Genomic DNA, 14975 nt, shown 5'->3' on the forward strand with positions numbered 1-14975 from the left:
ATATGCAAATGAAGGCGAATATTAATAACAAACAGAGTGGAATATGTTATATGGACAGACGGATAGATCAATTCATGGCTTTCTATGTGTGCATAGAGAATTAGGGGAATTTAAATAAGAATCAGAACAATGGATGATCGAGTGAATATGTAAATGAGTAAACCAACGGTTATTAGCGGAATAAAGAAGGGAATTCCATCGGATCGATGGAAGAAAAAAAATGTAAAACAAAAAGGACGAGGGAATCGGAGAAGACACAATTTTAACGTAGTTAATGGTAATTTAAGGAACAATCGAATAGGTTGAGTTCAAATTTTTTTTCACATGATTGCCTAGTCCAAACAGCTTCTAGTCATGACTAAAGTAACAAAAAAAAACTCTGTCTCTCTGTTTTTTTTCTTCAGAAAAAGATCCTAATTTGAATAAGGGAGAATTTTGGTAGTTGCTCTGGCATGAGACTACCTTATGGTCTACCTTTTGCCATTTTATCTCTGATTGCGTACTTGTGCTTCAGCTGGCAAACAAGTTCTCAAAAGTCTCTAAAAATTGAAAACTACAGAATTTATGACGTCTGCCATTTGCAGTTTACACTTAACACTTGTTTTTTCTCTATATGGTCTTAAGTATGGTAAATCTCCATTCTCATTGGTGTTGGTTCTCATTGGTTTCTCCTGAGATCAGATTCTCACCTAAAAGTAGGGACTATTTATCTAAATCATTCCGGATCAAACACTTCCAGTCCCATTTTGGACGCCATGTTGGCATGGCAATTATACCAATTGTTCCTGGGTAAAAAAGAAACTAAAATCAGCTATTCTGAATAATGGGATATTTCTTTAGGACCTTTTTCTAGGCATTACTAGATATTTGTATGTATTCTGAGTATTTGAGAAGAAGTCATAAGCAGTGTGAGTAAGTGAGCAATACGTCAGCATTATGCCACACCAGCATCCAAATAATAGTGATGAGTAATATAAAAGCAGGTAAAGTTTGAATAAATGGCTTTAAATGTGCTTTAGTCACCATAACCTGATGTCAAAACACTTATGCAATCGCCACTGCAATGAAGATGGAATACATTTTCATGAATTTTGAAGTTTCTTTTTTTTTTCCTCCAATGTACAACCCATCATTAATCTGTCCTGTGGACTGATTAATTAGGGCTTTCGTATCAGAGGGAAGTGGGCAGGCTCTCAGAACAGTAAATGTTCCTGTTCTATAGGTTTAGAAATAAATGTAACTTTTCTTGTTCTTTTTTTCTTTTAGATCAGGACAAAAAAAGGGGGCTTGTTCTTGTGCCAGGTGTAACCTACTTAGAGGAAAACTTAGTGTACATTGTTCTTCTGTCCTGGGACACCGAAGCTCTATATTTAATAAATAATGCTCACATTTCCCTACAGTACCAGTAACATATCTGAAAATACAACATCAGGGCTTTAAATCCAACAGTGTTTCTCATCCTGAGAACATCTACACCAGGGTTCACCAACCTTTTTGAAACTGAGAGCTACTTCTTGGGTAAAGATTAATGTGATTTGCTCAATTCACCTTTAATTATATGTTGTTATTATCAATAATAAATGATAGTCATCTATGTGAAGACACTGATCATGTTAATGATTTCTCACAATAATTATCAACAATGATTTAACAAGGTAGGAAACAGATAGATGCAGCTCACTGGTAAGTGGAGCTATGGTGAGCTATTTTTAGACTCATGTGGTCCCCGCAGGCACCATGTTGGTGACCCCTGATCTACACTGTGAAGCATGGTGGAGGTTGCTTCAGATTCAGCATTATGGTCTCTTATGAATGCTTCTATTTTGTTTGAATGAAAATGTATTTTGCTTCAACTTTTTACAGGCAAACTTTTGGATTTAGACTTGTTTTGAAGTCTTCATGATGCTTTATTATGGGATTAATTTACTCGTCTATCAAACTCTTGGCATTCATATTACAATTTGAATTGCACATACAGAAGGTGGACAGTCAATCATTTTTTTTATCACTTCTAATGGCACATATCGCATTGGGGTTTCATTGAAATGGAGATAAATACTAATGGGCTAGTCATTTTACCATCTCATTAACCTCAGCCTCTTTTCATTAGATGTTTGCAGTAATTGCTATCCCCACTAGAGGTGGGTATTTGCTCATATAGCTAGATGTACAACAATCACAATATAACAAAATATATCAAATTTAAGGCGTTATCAATCCCATTTAAGTCCACTTCAGTTCGGCATGGCACCACACTCTTTTGGATCTTTAGCTGCTGCTCGACCGGCACCATTTCTCAGGGTAGAAGGAAGACATGCTCCCAGACTCTTCTCTGTTTTAGTATTTAGGTGGTGAAATGAATATCCACTTGATGTCCAGACAGTTGAGTCTTTAGAAATATTTAAGCTAAGTCTAAAGACCTATGTCTTTCAGCGGTTCTTGAATTAGCACTCGTTTAGATTAAAATAAATCTTGACTTCTAACGATTTTATTTGTATAATACATTCAACAATGGACATTGTCCTGAAGCAGCTTCACAAAGATAAATAAGGTATAGAATATATACGTAAGTCCCAAGAAAAAAAGCTCTCAGATGGTATTTGGAAGAAACCGTCAGAAGAACCAGACTCAAAAGAGAACCCATCCTTATCTGGGTGGCACCGAATGTCCATACATGACAGTTCCATCATTGTTGAACGTAAAATAATTCATGTAAATTGCAGTCCTAAGCCATTGTAGACTGTTTGTATAATTACAATCCAGATCCATTCTCTTAGGCCTTGAGTTGCTCAGTGGATCTATAGGCTTTTCATGTGGAACCATCCTCAGTTGCACAGAGTGGTGAAAGAATGAATGGAACAGGATCCCTGTTCACTGGTACCTCAGGAGAAAAGAGAGAGAGAGAGAGAGAGAGAGAGAGAGAGAGAGAGAGAGAGAGAGATCAATATTAATACCACCTGTATTAGTCTGGTGTCATTATGAACCAGTATCAGATGGTATTTATTAATAGAGATTTAAAAGTATTATTGCATGGATCAACCAAATACCATAAATGTACTGTAAAGGTCAAGGAGGTGAATTAATTTTTACTTTTCAGTTGCAATAATTAAAATGACACATTATGCATGAGGCAACAGTAGAGGGTTAAACTCAAGAATCATGAATATGGATTTAGACTGTAATTAATATAAACAGTTTTCTATAATGGCTTAAGACAGTTTTTTCATTTAAGTGTCCATCATTTAACAATTGATAACAAATGATGGAACTGTAATAAATGGACATTTGGTGTCACCGAATGAGTTTCTCTCTGGTTCCCATCAAGATTTCTTTCTCATACCATCTCAGGGAGGTTTACCTTGCGACAGTCACCACTGGCTCACTCCTTACGGATAAACGTGAATGGACTGATTTATAAATGTCGAAGTTATATTCGTAATTCTGTAAATCTGCTTTCAGACGTAAAAATTCAAAATGCTTAGCAAACTTAAGTTCTATTACTTACACAGTGCGATAGTTAGCATAATGTTAACTAGCAATCTGAGCTCCTGATTTCAATTACACACACACACACACACACACACAAAAACCTTTTGCAAAGTAATCCATTTGTATTTAAATTAGCTTATATCATTAGGATTTATTTGAAAGCCGAAACACTTGACTTTATTCGGTAATTGACATGTTAGCAAGGAAACTCGTTAGCACTTTTAGTTGATTCAAGTGTAATCAAGGTGTTTAAGAGGTGGGGAAAAAAAACCTAAGCAACTCAGCATTTGCACTGTTCCACTTTCAGGACAAATGAGTTTTGGCATGAAAAGAGTGCAAAAGGTAAAGGAAGAAGTCGAAAATGGAAGCTCTAAGCATCTGTTTAAGTGGAACATAAAACGAACCACATGCTGGGGCTGGGAATCACACTGGCGCGTCATACAAGCAAACAAACAAACAAAAAAAAGCAGCTGAAGAGGACAAGAAGCTTTTGGCTCGCTCTCGCAATCAGGCTATCACTTTCGGTTGAAATTCGACTGACCGCGTTGTAGATGACCCAGATCAACACCGAAATATACACCCTGATGCTTTTATTAATAATCTGACACACTCCATCTGCTGGTTCACACTTGAAACATTTCCATCTTTTTTCTCTGGTGCCCCAGTTTTAGTGGTGATATCAAAAATATTATCAAAACTCCATTACAAACGCCATGGCTGAGACGATCAACTCGGTTATGATGGGTGAACGAGTCTTTAACGTGATTCAGAAGAACGAGTCGTAGAGTGATTTGTTCATTTTCTATCAGCAAAGAATCACAAAATTTCTATAGGTTACGTGCAGAAAACAGAACCGAGTAGGTAACCTCTTGACTCTTTATGTCTGAATCGTTTGTTACGCTATGCTGTTATAGATGCGCATATCTGTATATTTAAAAATGATCTAAGATTTAAGTTTGTTTTACCCATAAGGACATTAAGCTCAATTTGCAAATGAAAGCCAGAGTTCTTTCTTTGCCTCCTAAAAGGATTCTACGAAGAATTAGTACAGTCAGACCCCCAGACCACTCGACTTACGACATTTCGGAGATATCACCGCCGATGGAAAAAAAAAATAGAATCAAATCTAAATTTTTCCATAAAAACTTTCAAAATCCGCATTCGGAAAGTATATTTGACAACACCGCAAACAGTGTGGGGAAGAATTATGCCTGACAGGCATGCATTGTGGGTATCGGACACACTTTATTTGGCGTGACCTCGCATAGTTCAGACGTGTTCAGAGTGATCTTGTGCGTTCCCATAATTTGTAAAGTGATTTTACCCTTTGCTGCTTTATTTACCAATGAAACGCATCATAGAGTGGTCACTCTTCTTGACTTAACCTACGTCCTAAGTTGGGGTCTACCCTACTCACTATCTAACACTATGGTGGTGTAGACAAAACCTTTACATTTCCCCCAGAATCACCAAAGAATCAAAACACAAAAAAAAAAAAATCTTCTTCTTCTTCTTCTTCTTCTTCTTCTTTCGGCTGCTCCCATTAGGGGTCGCCACAGCGGATCATTCATCTCCAAACCACCCTGTCCTCTACATCTGCCTCTTTCACACCAACTACCTGCATGTCTTTCCTCACCACATCCATGAACCTCCCCCTTGGCCTTCCTCTTTTCCTCCTACCTGGTGGCTCCATCCTCAGCATTCTTCTACCAATATAATTCATGTCCCTCCTCTGCACATGTCCAATCCATCTCAATCTCGCCTCCCTAACCTTGTCACCAAAACATCTTACATGCGCTGTCCCTCTAATAAACTCATTTCTAATCTTGTCCATCCTTGTCACTCCCAACGAAAACCTTAACATCTTCAGCTCTGCTACCTCTAGCGCCGCCTCCTGTCTTCTACTCAATGCCACTGTCTCTAATCCATACATCATCGCAGGTCTCACCACAGTCCTATAAACTTTCCCTTTCATTCTTGCAGATACCCTACTATCACAAATCACTCCTGTCACTCTTCTCCACCCACTCCATCCTGCCTGCACTCTTTTCTTTAATTCTCTAACAACCTCTCCATTACTTTGCACTGTTGACCCCAGGTACTGCAAGCTGCTCAAAATACTCCCTCCACCTTCTTAACACACGCTCCTCACTAGTCAACACATTTCCATCTCCATCCTTTATTGCTCTAACTTGCCGCACATCCTTCCCAGCTCGGTCCCTCTGCCTGGCCAATCGGTATAAATCCTTTTCTCCTTCCTTAGTGTCCAACCTCTCATACAGCTCCTCATATGCCTTTTCCTTGGCTTTCGCCACATCCCTCTTTACCTGCTGCCGCATCTCCTTGTACTCCTGCCTACTTTTCTCATCACTCTGTCTATCCCACTTCTGTTTTGCCAACCTCTTTCTCCTTATGCTCTCCTGCACTTCCTCATTCCACCACCACGTCTCCTTGTCTTGCTTTCTATTTCCATATGTCACGCCAAGTACTTTCCTAGCTGCCTCCCTCATCACTCCTGCAGTAGTTACCCAATCATCCAGCACCTCTTCACACCACCAAGGCCCTGTCTGACCTCTTCCCTGAACCTCACACTACACTCTTCCTCCTTCAGTTTCCACCATCTTATTCTTCTTTTAGTCCTTACTCTCCTCCTCTTCTTCTTTGCCTCCAAAACCATCCTACAGACCACCATCCGATGCTGTCTAGCTACACTGTCCCCTGCCAACACCTTACAGTCTCCAATCTCCTTCAGGTTGCATCTCCTGCATAGCACATAGTCCACCTGTGTGCACCTTCCCCCACTCTTATACGTCACCCTATGATCCTCCTTCTTCTTAAAATAAGTGTTCACCACTGCCATTTCCATCCTTTTAGCAAAATCTACCACCATCTGCCCTTCCACATTCCTCTCCTTAAAACCATACCTACCCATCACCTCCTCATCACCTCTGTTCCCTTCACCTACATGCCCATTAAAGTCTGCCCGAATCACTAATCGTTCTTCCCTAGGTACACCATCTACCACTTTATCTAATTCACACCAGAATCTTTCCTTCTCCTCCATCTCACAGCCAACTTGTGGAGCATAGGCACTGATGACATTTATCATCATCCCTTCAACTTCCACCTTCACGATCATCACCCTATCAGAAACTCTCTTCACCTCCACTACACTCTTACTGTACTCTTCCTTCAGAATCACCCCTACACTATTTCTCTTTCCATCCACACCATGATAAAACAGTTTAAACCCACATCCAATGTTCCTGGCCTTACTCCCTTTCCACTTGGTCTCCTGAACACACAACATATCTACCTTTCTCCTCTCCATCATATCAGCTATCTCTCTCCCTTTACCAGTCATAGTACCAACATTTAAAGTACCAACCCAAACCTCCACTCTCCTACACTGCTCCTTTTCCTGCCATCTCTGTAGACGTCTTCCTCCTCTCCTTCTCCTCCTTCGGCCAACAGTAGCCCAATTTCCACCGGTACCCTGTCGGCTAACGATACCTGTGGCGGTCGTTGTTAACCCGGGCCTCGACCGATCTGGTATGAAATTCTCATTTGTGATCCGCATATTTGATTTGCCACGTTTTACGCTGGATGCCCTTCCTAACGCAACCCTCCCCATTTACCCGGGCTTGGGACCGGCACTAAGAGTGCACTGGCTTGTGCATCCATAATGGCTGGGTTAATCAAAACACATAAATACCCTGTTCAAATAAGTGATAAAGGAATAAACAGTAGAAACATTTAACGAATTGAATGGTTATAATTAGAATCGTATTGGTTTTAATAATGTGAAGTCTAGTGGAAACCATTAACGATTAAGAGAACACCTTTGGCACCTTGTTGATCGCATGTTGGTATCTACTAGACACCACAAGGGACCGTTAGGTACCTCTATTATAAACTATTAGAATGCGATAGAAGAGTATCTGTGAGAGTGAAAGGCAAAGTTTATAGGACTGTGGTGAGACCTGCGATGTTATATGATTTAAAGACAGTGGCATTGAGTAAAAGACATGAGGTGGAGCTGGCGGTAGCAGAGCTGAAGATGTTGAGGTTTTCGTTAGAAGTGATGAGTATGGACAGGATTAGAAACAAGTTTATTAGAGGGACAGCTCATGTAGGACGTTTTGGAGACAAGGTGAGGGAGGCGAGATTGAGATGGTTTGTACATGTGCATAGGAGAGACATGGGGTATATCGGTAGGAGAATGCTAAGGATGGAGACACCAGGAAGGAGGAATAGAGGTTTATGGATGTGGTGAGGGAAGACATGCAGGTAGTTGGGTTGAAAGAGGCAGATGTAGAGGACAGGGGGGTATGGAGACGGATGATCCACTGTGGCGACCCCTAATGGGAGAAGCCAAAGAAGATGATGATTATGGACTATTAGAACATTCCAGTAACATTTATGTGGGTAAAACATTGGAATTTGGATCTGAAGGTTGTAAGTTCAAATTTCATCCACACCATCTGACAGACCTGGGCCCCTGAGCAAGGTCCTTATAACCATATATAAGTTGCCCTGGATAATGGGGAATCTGCCAAATGCTGTAAATGTAAATATTGTGATTTACATTTTACTTATACAACTAAGTAGTTGATGGCTTTGCTCAAGGGCTCAGCAGTGGCAGCTTGGTGGATTTGAAGTCTTGATCAACACCTTAACCTTTGAGCTACCTCGCAAAAAAAAAAAAAAAAAAGAAAAAACATTTCCATAATGTCTTGGTTTCATGATAAAGATTTAACGATGTACAAAAATGCAATGGAAACCATTGGGTAATGCTTTCAATGGTGATCATTGTGATGGTTAGTAAATATATCTGGTAGTGGACAACATTCACAGTTGATCTCCTTGATATTGAAACGATAATGAATGGACATCCTGTGTCACCCAGATGAAGATGAGTTTAGTTCCTCTCAAGGTTTTTTCCTCAAACCATTTCTTTGGCTCAGTGGCATGGATGTTTTCCATGCCACTATCTCTACTATTATTAGGATAAGTAGTTAGTTACTAATTTATTATGCTAAAATGTATATACATAATCAATTAATTTCCGTAAAGCTGCTTTTGGACAATGGTGCAAAAGAAAAAACAAATGAAATTCTAATTTCTGGTTTAGTTTCTATGTCATTTTTCAGCAGCATAAATATTGTAGGTCACGTTTGCATCAATTTTAATTTCCAGATTCTCTGTTCTCAGAAGAAAGGGTTTTTTGTTTCCAAAGGCTTTTTGAATGAAATTTCTAGCTACCAAAAAGGATCCATTATACTACCTCTAGATTTCTGTTGTCTAATGCAGGTTGCTAACACATACTCAGGTCTTGACATAAATAGCTATCAAGATATTAGCTTTTTAACACACCACATAGTATGCGGAACAGAACAAACTACCCAACTAGTTCTCTAACGATGTGTTTGGTCTCTGTCTCTCAAGGGGGGAACTGTAGTTTGCTTTCCGTATTTGGCAGTTATGTTAATGTTTTGCTACTTAGCAAATTTTCGTCCCTCAAAATTTTGCTGGAAACAGGAAGTCTTTTATATGTGTTGTAGTGTACGTTCGAGCCGCTCCAAGGTTTATATCCCTGGGGTTTATTGTAATCTTAATGATTTCACTGCCTCAGCCTCGCCTCACCTCGGTTCGGGTAATATCATTTATTTATTCACATTGATGTGCTGCTTTAAAACGAATTTGAAATGAGTTTCTCCAAAAGAAACGTGAAACGTGGGAATAGAAGAGCATATCTGATGCATAAAAGTTTCATTTTAAGATTGCTGCTCATGACAGAATATAACAGACACATACATACATACATACATACATACAGTACATACATACATATATACAAACTATATATATATATATATATATATATATATATATATATATATATATATATATATATATATATATATCAAATTCACTGCTCACTTTCAACAGTTCATCATGACACTGTTTCAAATGTATTCTGTATGTTTAGCTGAATCCCAAGAATAGCCCTGAATATCGATTATTCTCCAAGTCTTGTGCAATTTTAGGTCTGTGTTTATATATATATATATATATATATATATATATATATATATATATATATATATATTGCTGTTATTTTACAAAATTTGTAGCTTGGAGGTTATCGATCAGCCGTGATGAGGCATCCAATTTTGCCCAACTCCATGGTTACAGTGCTATCTAAAACGAGATATAAATCCGGCAGGATGGGTAAAAATAAACATGCCAACTAATGAGACCGGGATTAGATCCAGTCTGGTTCTCTGTTTTTGGAAGAAAAAAAAGGTCCACTATCAGCTTCACCACATCCACATTTATTGACCCAGTTCTCCATAGTCCTCATATTACAGATGTGATTGCTAATGAGTCACTGGAACGGCTTGTGCCCTCACTGGCTTGGTGTCTTGATTGGACTGCATTGATCATGTTGCTGTTTTGAGACTGAGCGTTGTAGTGGAGACTGATGCTTCTCGCTAATGAGGAACTTATCACGGGGTCAGGAAATGAAGTCACTCTGTTTAAAGATTATTGGCGCCTTTGGCCAACACATTTATCCATATTTAATATGACAGTCTTGCTAAATGTGCCATGTTTAACATCCTCTGGCCAGCGTTAACCGCTTTTATATCGAGCATTTACCAAGTCACCTGCGTAATTCCGCACTCACCTGTGTGCTCTTTTAGATTCAAATCCTTTAAGCAGTGTAGACATGTTTGCTTAGAAACCAGATATGCAATAAAAGCATTAGCATGATGCGTACCTCACACTGTCCAGTGTGTCTTATTTCACATTTTGTTGGTACTAAAGGGTTGTTTCACTCTTAAAACAACTGATAGTATTGTTTTCTTATCAAGTAGAACCCCTATGAATGCTAAAAACCCTTTTAGTTACTCATGGTAATGTACTAACAAAATAGATAGGGACCAGACGTTCGTAAGTCGATTATTCGTAAGTCGAGAAGAGTAAGATTTACCTGTCTCGGTTCCACAAGACATGTCTGCCTGGCGTTTCTCTTCTTCACCCTCTGTTTGTGATGACGTCAAATCTGAATAGCGCATGTGGAATTAGAATTTTTTTTTTTTTTCTGTTTTCCTTGTTATTTTAAATTTCTTGCGTTTTGATTAGGTGGCTGTGTTTGTATCTATAAAAATATATAAATATAAAATAAAATAAAATGTATATATATATATATATATATATATATATATATATATATATATATATATATATATATATAATATTTGATTAACTTTTTTATATATAAATATTTATTTATTTATTTATTAATTATTTTTTATTGACTGGTTGTTCTTCTAGGGTTCAATGTATAACTTTGTAGAACTCTTTAAAGAAAACGTATTCTCCTTGCATTAAGGTTTTCAAGTAGTATCTTGTTTCGAATTCTAAAGACTTTTAAATGATCTCTGTTTTAAATAATGTTTTTACAACTACATATCGGTTTATTATTTTCTTTTTAATACCTAAAACCTATTTAAAATTTTCCAAAGGTTAATTGAATAAATTCTGGTTTTAATGTTCCTCTGGGGTAACCCTAAACAAACTTTTCGAAAAAGGTGTTCTTCCCATCCCATATTACTCCAAGTAAGTTGACGTCAACCCCTCTTACCAATCAGTATTTTATTTTTAATATCATTTGACTTAACTGTATTGAACTCCGGACACTATTTGAATGATTCTTTAAGCGTTAATGGGTAATTAATAATTTTTCTGGCCCTTCCTGAGAGTAATCATGACCATTTTATTGTAGTGTCTTGAGCGAAAATAAGTCTCATACTAGAAGAATGAATCATTGGAACCATTCAGCTTCCATTCAGTTCAATTTGTTGATTTTTTTTAAACACTGAATTTTGAAACCAGCTTTACAATATACAAAGTATATTAAAATATTCATATTATATTATAGGATTAGTTTTGGATTTGAGTCCATAATAAGCAAGATTGAGGCAACAGTGCCAATTAAACGTGGTGGCAGTGGCAAGTAAATGATATGGGGAAGAAACTTTGAGAAGACCCAGACTCCAACTTGGAGTTTTCCTCTTTTGGGTAACACTAGATGAGTCACAACTGGGAAAGGGGCTTCAGTATATGATTCTGGTGTTTCCTTTTACTTCATTTTGGTTTAAGCTTTAAATCTATAGTATTCCAGAAAAGCTGTGTACTAAACAATGAATAAGACTTGAATTAGAAAGGATTCATTATTAAAAACTTTATTGTTTATATATGACCATCCATTGAAATCTTTGCACTATTCATTCAAGACGATCTTGAGCAATAAGAAGTGATTCTCAGGTAATAGAAGCTCCAAGAAGCAGTAGAGAACCACAATGAGGGCAAGTGCGAAAGGCAAAAGACAAGGGTACCGTTATCTTGTCAGGAAACAGGACTACCATGTGTAGCTAGAAATAGCGAGGGAAAGAGATTGAAAGATAATATAAGGTGTTTTTTTGTCCTGTAGTGTGTTAAAGTAGAGTGCAAGCAGAGACTCCTGTAGGACTAACTATGGCAGCGTAGCTGAATGGTAGAGCCAGCAGGTAACAAAAGCATGGGGGCACTCAGGGATATGAAGCAGCCAATTCACCATCAACAACCTTGAGTAATTGTAGGAATGCGGGGGTTGACAGCATCTGAAAATATCAGTTCACCTAAACTCTCTGTCCTTGAATCCTCCACTTTGGAGAAATTCTATTAACAAAACATTTGAACAGCCTAAAAACTGTCAATGTTTGAGTTTTGAACACCATGGCTATTTTATAAATGGGGGAACTTTAACAGGAATTAAATAAACCGATTTAGTTTGCATTAATTTAGGTACTAATAAACGACCTGCACCTTTTAATTACAGCAGGTATGGTGGATCAAAAAATGATTAAAGAGCCAATTTTAGCGACCAATTGTGGATTGATGTGAGCTGGATCAGGGTTTTGCAACTAATTCCTTTTATTCCCTGGAGCAGAACTTTGTCAACATCCTACATGAGGTTTTGTTTATTTAGTCTTTGTGAACTGGCAGTCTGATTTTTTTATTTTATTATTATTGATCTGAGGTTTTATTGCTTGAAGCTGGGGCCAGAGAACACATCTTCAAAATTATTTCTGTATGGAACAAGCATATCTACATAACTATCACTATGCGTAACTTCTGTGTCTCTTCATTGCAGCAATTCACAGACACACAGAGGTGGAAGACCACCTCCTTTGATCTGCTAGACTTTAATTTAATTTGTATTTTTTTATTTATTTAATATTTTATACCTCATCATACCATTTTTTTTAATTATGCATCTGTTTTTAATAGATTTACCATACATCAAAGTGCTAATTAAATATACTAATTATTTCTGTGACATCACAATCACTAAAATCCATCTTTTTTTACTAATCCAGAGATTTTATCTAACAGATATGTATAGTTAGAATTACTTCTAGAACAAAGCAAACTTATGTGGCTACAAGAACAAGTTAAAGTTTGAACATAATGAAAAACGGTGGTCTCAATGTAGATGGAAAGCCAAAACGGCGAGAAGAATCTGTGAAAACTTAATTAGTGTTGACAGTTGTGATGTCAGTGGACGTTAAAGGCTGTATTGTTAGATGTACAGTGGTGCCTTGGTGGCAGTGCTTTAATTTTCCTTTGCCATTAAGAGTTTTGCATTTAAGTGTCCATCAGTGAACAGATGATAACCTCAAGAATGATCAAACTTATTAATAGACATTGGATTTGATGGTTCCTCCCAAGGTTTCTTCTTCAGTCCATTTGTGGGAGTTGTTACTGTCTCGACTCTTGCTAATTAGAGAGAAACTATTCATCTAGGGATGAATAAATAATATTCATTTATAAGGCAAAAATGTAAATTTACAACCTATTTGTAAAGACACATTGGGAAAATTTGTGCATTGTTTAAAAATGCTATACAAATCGAAATGACTTTAATCTCTCACCAGGCAAATCTGTGACATTACAAAGATCAACGTGTTCTAAGGAATCGCCGCCAACTGCGACACCCACATATAATTTTGGATTGTACAGTGTGACTAATATTATTCCTCCGTAACGTCTTAGCCTCATCGCTTCGTCATTCTGCTTCACTCCACCCGGGGCACGCTGTTCGGGACTCCGCGAAACGGATGCTGTTTTATTGCCGATGTATATTTATCACCACTGCATTACTTCTTCTGTAATGACACACTCTGAGTAGCATGCTAACAAGGTCAATCCTCTTTTCCCATTATTATAATCAAAATCACTTGTCTCTATCTCTCTCACTCTGTCCGTTTGTCTCGGTGTCTCTCTCTCTATCTTTTTCCCTCTCAATCGCTATAATTGACAGGCAGAATATTTTGCTTTTCATCTCGAAATCCAACACCTCAATTAGTGTGGTGTTGCCGCTGTTGCTGTGGCAACGGTGGTGTGATTTACCTCAACATTACTTTGATTTGTGTGGAAAAAAGTGGTTATGCAGTCTCTGGGTGTGTGTGTGTATACACACACACACACACACACACACACACACACACACACACACACACTCTTGCTTCCTAAGTGAAAGGGGCACTGAGTTTTATTCTTGTCATTAGTGCAGTTCGAGTAAGGCACTAGCCCAGTGATTTGGACACGACCCCATCATCGACTGAGGCTTTTGATACAGTGTGTGCATCCGTGGGTTTGTGTGTGTGTGTGTGTGTGTGTGTGTGTGTGTGTGTGTGTGTGTGTGTGTGTGTGCGTGCCAGGGTTTCTGTTAACCAGTAAATGTCAGCATTTTCCGGCAAAAACCCAGCGTGACCAACGAATTAAAAGCCTGCCGGAAACAACAGTGGGATAAAAATATTCCCCTGAAAGACTTTCAGTAAATAAAGACAAAAAAAAATTGGCTGTTGAGATAAATATAGCAATGTAAGTGTGCTGCCTCTGGGGGTTGTATCATTACCGGCTGCTAGCATCATATAGCCATAATTCATATAGCCACTGGGGTGGAATTTCTGTTTTCTGGTAAATCACAGCTGAGGGCAAGACGGGAAAATTAAATGAGGTCTGCGTATAACTACTTTAGAATATCTTTTTGTATATAAGAAAATTAGGCAGCCAAATATATGTTGTAGGTAAATAATAATGCTAATGCTAAAAACTGTTGTAGAGTTGCACAGGTGTAAGAAATTAAGATGATGAAATCCTTACCTCTTTTATATATTAGCTGATTAGGAAGCTGTGGACAGAATGCAGAGTCAGCCCATGATACAGCGCCCTTGGGCCCATACAGCGCCCCCTTGCTCAAAGGCCCAACAGTGGCACCTTGGTGATACTGGGGTTTAATCCCCTCATCTTCTGAGCAGTAATTCAGAGCTGTAACTCTTAAACTATCACTGAGTAAAATGTCAAAACCATACGGACAACTTGTGCATGATGATCATTGAGAATTCGCCCTCTTCCCGAAGACAAAGATCCGG

At 38.1% G+C, this 14975-nt stretch overlaps 1 long non-coding RNA gene across 2 annotated transcripts in view; it reads left to right on the plus strand.

Moving 5' to 3' along the window:
• LOC124378311 overlaps nucleotides 1–14975 on the plus strand; it is an 89707-nt gene that overhangs the window by 8049 nt on the left and 66683 nt on the right. The window lies entirely within an intron of this gene.

The sequence above is a fragment of the Silurus meridionalis genome, chromosome 24 (assembly GCF_014805685.1).
Source record: "Silurus meridionalis isolate SWU-2019-XX chromosome 24, ASM1480568v1, whole genome shotgun sequence".
NCBI lineage: Eukaryota > Metazoa > Chordata > Actinopteri > Siluriformes > Siluridae > Silurus > Silurus meridionalis.